The sequence below is a fragment of the Cricetulus griseus genome, chromosome 8 (assembly GCF_003668045.3).
Source record: "Cricetulus griseus strain 17A/GY chromosome 8, alternate assembly CriGri-PICRH-1.0, whole genome shotgun sequence".
Classification (NCBI taxonomy): Eukaryota; Metazoa; Chordata; class Mammalia; order Rodentia; family Cricetidae; genus Cricetulus; species Cricetulus griseus.
The window spans coordinates 22,932,731-22,938,814 of record NC_048601.1 but is presented as its reverse complement, the minus strand read 5'-3'; positions in this window follow the sequence as shown (position 1 = coordinate 22,938,814).

Genomic DNA, 6,084 nt, shown 5'->3' with positions numbered 1-6,084 from the left:
GCCACTCTTGGAAGCTTGAATCTTATCGGTGCACAGATAACAAAGATGACTGCTCTCTTTAGCCTTTACCGAAGGGTGTTGCCTTGTGATAATAGCTGGGATCTGTGCTTTATCTGTTGCTATCAGTCTTTTGCCAACCTCAGCCGTAATTAGTTGTTTTCTCAAACCCATTCTTCATTCTCTCCTTTGAAAGCCCACGTGTAATTTGTAGAGGAAAAAAAAATGAAGCATTCTCATTATAAATTAGATCCGTTTGTGTTTGTATTGACTCCCACTCTTAATTTGTTATAGCTAGATTTATGTAAGGTAGGATCCGTACTAGGTGTCTAGGAACCAGTTAAACAAGTATGCAAACCCCAAAGGGCAGCCAAAGGCAGAAACACGGGTGTGGAGAGGTGAAAGGGTTGCTGCCAGGCAGTAGAAGATAGGTGTTGGCTGGGGATGAATGGAAACATTCTGGCAAGAAGATAGAGCGCTTAAAAACCAGCTGAAGCATTACCCACTTAATTCAAATCTGGATCTTTGGTCCTCAAAGAAGGTTAAAGCTTTCTTGCAGAGGTTTAGGGATGGCTTGTTGAGCCTAAACTGTATTTAACACCAATGAAGAAAAATCTAGAGATAATTTCCAGATTACACCCTTTCAGGACAAGAAACACGGCTCCTATGGAAAACTGTCACCACTACGGAATGGAATCTGGACATGGCCTGTACTGTGTTCCCAGAAGAATCCAGACGCCAGACGTTATTTTCTCAACAACCTATAGGACATGTGTAGATTATCATAGCCCTTTCCCATTGGATTTCGGCCTCCTTGACAGTGAAGAGTTGCTACTGCTGCATAGAGTTGCATTCCACCTCAAGATTTCTTGTGTTTATTTATTTTTGCAAGCCAAGATTGTTGGTTTCTTCATCTACTAGATGATATTAGGGGATTAAAAAGTGACATAATTTTGTTGAGCTTCTGGCTTGACTTTAGCCTAGGAATAAGCTATTGCAACACACACTGCATTGATTATGGGCCAGGAGTTCAGTTCTTATGTAAAGTCCCCAAGACAGGTCACTTTTCCGGGTCATAGGTCTAAGTAATCTCCACCAAAATAAATTTAACTTAGTGGGGAAAAAAAGTATTGACAGTAAATTGAATTTACAGGAAAGCCTTCATCCACAAGAAAATCATTTTCATACCCTGAATTGTCATGAAAAGACTCCACCTAAACAAGTCAGCTGACTTATCTCTCTCTCTTTGCTAAACTTTTCTCATTTTCATTTAATGATTCTTCTGGAATTAGTCCTTTCTCTTTTAAAACAAACAGTTCAATTGAATGGGGGCTGGATAAGTTCTTTGCTCTACATGACACCCAAGGCCATTAGCCTAAGCAGGTGAAAAGGAAATGCATTCGACTTGTTTTGTGGAGATCTGAGCCCTCCTGCAAACTTAGCTACCTCAAGAAGAGCAGGGATTTGGAAGGTGATTTGGCAGCTACTAAAACAAATAGAACGTAAGATAAAGGACTCTTGTTCATCCGCTGGGCACTGAGTAGTGTTTTTAAGCTGAATTGTGAGGAGATAGTTCTTACAAATGGTACTAGCTACAACTAACCAAGTGAAAACGAGAGAACACATTTTCATGAGAATATGGGGAGAGTGTAAAGGAACAAGTCAATGACTGACCATATTCTAAAATATATCACATCGCCCAATCAATACACATCCCATCCCATCTGTGGCAGTTCTTAAGATCTAGCTGGAAGAAAGGAAGACAAACATTGAGAGCAGTTTGAGACTCTGTTATTTAAAGCTAAGTGCTATCCAAGTCTATTGGTTCTCAGCAGAGAAAAGGGCATTTCAGGGCTGGAGCTCATTCAATAAATGTCTGTCATTCTCCAATGTATCTAAACCATTCTTTGTGGTTTGTTTAGCTTACATCACTACTTAGTCATAATTTAGTGAACAAGTTTATGCATCAGTTAGTTTAATGAACTTCTCTCAGGCACTAGGTTTATAAGGCTTCAAATAGGCTTTTCTGATCAGTATTTTAGAAGTAAGGATACAGATTCATGACGAGATACAACACCAGATTTATACACTGTCGGGTTATGTCCCCAGGCCAAGAAAGTTAGGCTTGGGGAAGAAGTATAAAGGGAAAACAATTTAAAATAATTCTTGACTCTCTACTGAAGCTTCGCCATATAATGTCTTCAGAGGAAGAATGTAAAACTGGGTAAGTTAAATGTTCAAGGTTCATGAGGCCTTAAGTTTTGGAGTAAGAATTTCAAGTCTGTGTGGTGCCACAGCTCAGACCTCCCGGCCGGCCTCAGCATGAAAGATGAAAGCCCTATTCAAGTGCTTAGCTCTGAATGTTTGGAGAGAAGCTAGGCATTTGCCATTTAAAAAAGCCTGCGGTGGAGGGCCCACTATGACTTAGCTAATGTCTTCAGGGTTTTGGTCTGAAAGACACTGTGTGGGTAAGAACTGGGGGGATGTCTTAGCAAACGAGAAAGAGAAATAGTATAGGCGCAATTTCCCTATATTTATGTCCTGTGTTATCTCCTTGTAAACTGGGATTGGAATAATGGAGCCTAAGTTTATGCCAACTGTGAAGCGTTACATAGCAAAGGGGAATTAAAGTTGTTTATTAACAGCCCTTTAAATAACAAGAGGTTATCACTCATAATCAGAGCAACTCCAGTGTCATATATTTGAAAGTGGAAGTTGGGAGCAGAAGACACAGAGTGAGTGACATGACTGGAGAGGTACTCAACATGTCGTTGCTGGCTTTAAAGACACCAGGCAGGGATGAGCCGAGCAAGATGGGAAGCCTCCAGAACAGCAGTTCTCAATCTATGGATTGCAACCCTGAAGGGATGGTATATCAGATAGACAATTCATAACAGTAGCAACGAAATAATTTTATGATTGGGGGGTCACCATAACCGAAGGAACTGTATTAAAGGGTCACAGCATTAGGAAGGTTGAGAACCACGGCTCTGGAAGCTAGGAAAAAAATAATTAAATGAATCCTCCCTGCCCCCAAAGCTCTGATGAAAAAGAACACAGCCTTCCTAGCAGGTTGACATTCACCCATGAAATGCATGTCAAATTTCTAACCTACAGAACTGTAAAGTAATACATTTGTGTCAATTTAAGCCAGGAAATTTGTAACCGAATATTACAGCAGCTGCCAAACGCCAGCACACAAGCTAAAGTAGAGAAGGAAACGTCCCTTATTTTCTCTGTTCTGTGACTCCCCTAAGAATTAAAGCAGAACAAATATGTGTAATCGTTTTACATATTCACAGGAATCTTGAGAAGGAAAATTGAGGACTCAAAGAGGTGGTTAGGTCCAAAACATTCTGCCTTACACAAAGAATAATAAATTACAGGGATGAGAAAGACAACTGGACTTTCGCTCTAAGTCAGTAACTCCTGGTTCAGTGACTAGAAAACGTATTGAGAAAAACTACGACAAGTAGGGATTCTCTTAGTAAGTTTATAAATGTCCATTACAGTATCAAGTCTCGAGAAATGGGCCAATCAGGTGATTTGAGGGTAAAGGTGCATGCCACGAAAGCCTGGAAACCATAGTTTGATTCTCTGAACCCACCCGTGTAAAGACAGGAACTGATTCCACAAGATCGTCCTCTTCTACACATGTGCTGTAGCATGCACACAAATGCAGTAATAAATACAAATATTTAAAGGATGTTGTCTTCCTGGTGTTGTAATTCTCCCTTATCTGAGATTTCAATCTCCACATTTTCAGTTACCTAAAGAAACCCATTGTTCAAAGACCCGCAGTAGAAAAAAGTATTCCACAAATAATCCGCAAGCTTCCAATTGTGTGGCATTCTGAGTAGCATGCTGATGCAGTCTTGCTCTGTTGATGACCTTGTTTCATCCCACCCTGGACATGGATCATCTGTCAGGTGTACCATAAAGTACCACCCACCTGCCAGTCACTTAGCTCAACTTACTTCGCAAATTGACTCCAGGTCATGGCAAGGAATTCAGGGTTCCCTTTCATGAGTTATTAGTCTTTTTAATAAAAGAATTTTAAACAGTCTCAGAAGGAAGCTCAAGGACCATTTTATTAGAGTTTGGAAGAAAAACAAGGCAGGCGAGCTGTAAATCTCTGTGGCTGCTGGGAGGAAATGGAGAAGAGTAAGTCTCTGCCTTTTGAATTAGGTTCTAGAAAGCCAGCATTTCCCTCAGGGGAGGTCAGTAAGCAGCTGCCCAGTGGGAGAGGGAAAGGGGGAGTCTCAGAGAACAAATGAGAAGCCAGACTGTCGGGAAAAGTGGGGCAGGACAGGGGAAAGCCAGAGAAGAAAAAAAAAAAAAAATGTGCTTTTAAATCTAGAACTCAGAAAGCTGGCCGGCAGAAATAAAGGCTGGCAGAACTCTGAGTTCGAGGTCAGCCAGGGCTATAAAGTAAGTTCCAGGACATCCAGGGTTACACAGAGAAACCCTGTCTCAAAGACAAACAAACAAACAATAACCTGGCAGGCTTAGCAGGAATTGGCAGTGAAGATCCATCCATCCAAAAGTTACCGCACTGGGGCGGGGTTTTGTCAAGTATAAATAAGCACATTATCTCATTAAGGGCATAATTATTCCATCTTCATAGCTCATCTTCAAGACAATCAGTTTGGGTGGGTGGGGGGGTTGACTTCTGGCCAGGTGATTGACAGGTCCTGCTGGACTGACCTTTTTGTTCTGTGTTGTGGGGTTTTGAGATAAGGTCTTACTCATTATGGAGCCCTGGCCTAGAACCTGCTATGTAGATCAGGATGGCCTCAACCTCACAGAGACCCACTGCTACTGCCTCCCAAGTGCTGGGATTAAAGGCAAATACAACCATGCTCGGGAGAGGGAGGGTGGCATCTGGATTAATTAACTCTTAAGGGGCCAGAAGTATTCCTTTTTTAAAAGGCAGCGGGGGGGGGGGGAGCGCTAAGGAGGGTAAGTTGTGATATTTTCCTTTCTAGGGTTACTAGAGAAATGGGAGGTGGCATCCAAAGCAGATCATGAGGGAGGGTTTATCACCAACGACCTCCAAGGTTGTCTAGATACCTACCCAGCATTCTCCCTTCAAGAGTTGAGACCCTAAAGTCATTCAAAAGATGGGCTGAAATTGGAGAATAGGTCTAACCAAATTTCACCATGAAAATCCAGAGCTCCGATTTCAAAGCTGTACACTGCACTGTCTGAACTGGCTAGCTGGCCTCACCAGGGCTTCTAGACAGCTGTGGTGTCCATTTAGGAGAAGAGAGTGACAGCAGGAAGCCAGAGCTCCTTCTGGTGTTCTGCTCCCCAGCCAGGAGGGACCAAGAGCATTCCTAGCTTCTGGACTGGGATAAGAATGGAATCTGCCTGGCCAGTACCAGTGTCCTGCTCTCACCCTTGGTTACAGTACCTGTCTTCAAGTAACCCTTCCATAGTAACCTAACACCAGTCACCTCATCTTACTGTACTGTCTCACAGCATCATTCAAAACAGGTGAGCACAGTAAAGTAAGACATAAGCAACATAGCAGGCCACATTTGCATAACTTCTTGCACTCTGTGGTTATAATTGATCTATTTTATAATAGTAAACCCCTTACTGTGTCAGTAAGTGAAACTTTATCACATTAGGTATGTATCAGAAAACAAAACAAAAAAACAGTGTACATAGGGTTCAGTATTATGTGCAGTTTGTTTCAGGCATATATGCAATGTCAGAGAACATGTCCCCTATGGATCAGAGTGCCACATTTTTCTTTTAAAAAGCAGCAGTTAGGGTAAGGTGCTGCTCTGTGGTAGAGTGCTTGCTTGACAAGGCCCTGGGTTTCATGTGCCCCTGCACCACCAAAAATAAGATAAATAATAGAGACCATACTTCTCATTTGTTCTACAGCCACAAGGGCACTCCGGGAATACTAAGTTTGGACTGATCAATACTCAGGAATCCTCTCTCTGGCAGCTTTCAGTTTTGTGAAAATAATTCTAAAGTATTATTTTCAAGAAGGTTGACACTTAAGTCATGCAAATTTAAAATGAAGGCCAAAGACTTTATGCCACCTGTTAGTTATGCAAGAAGCAGTAT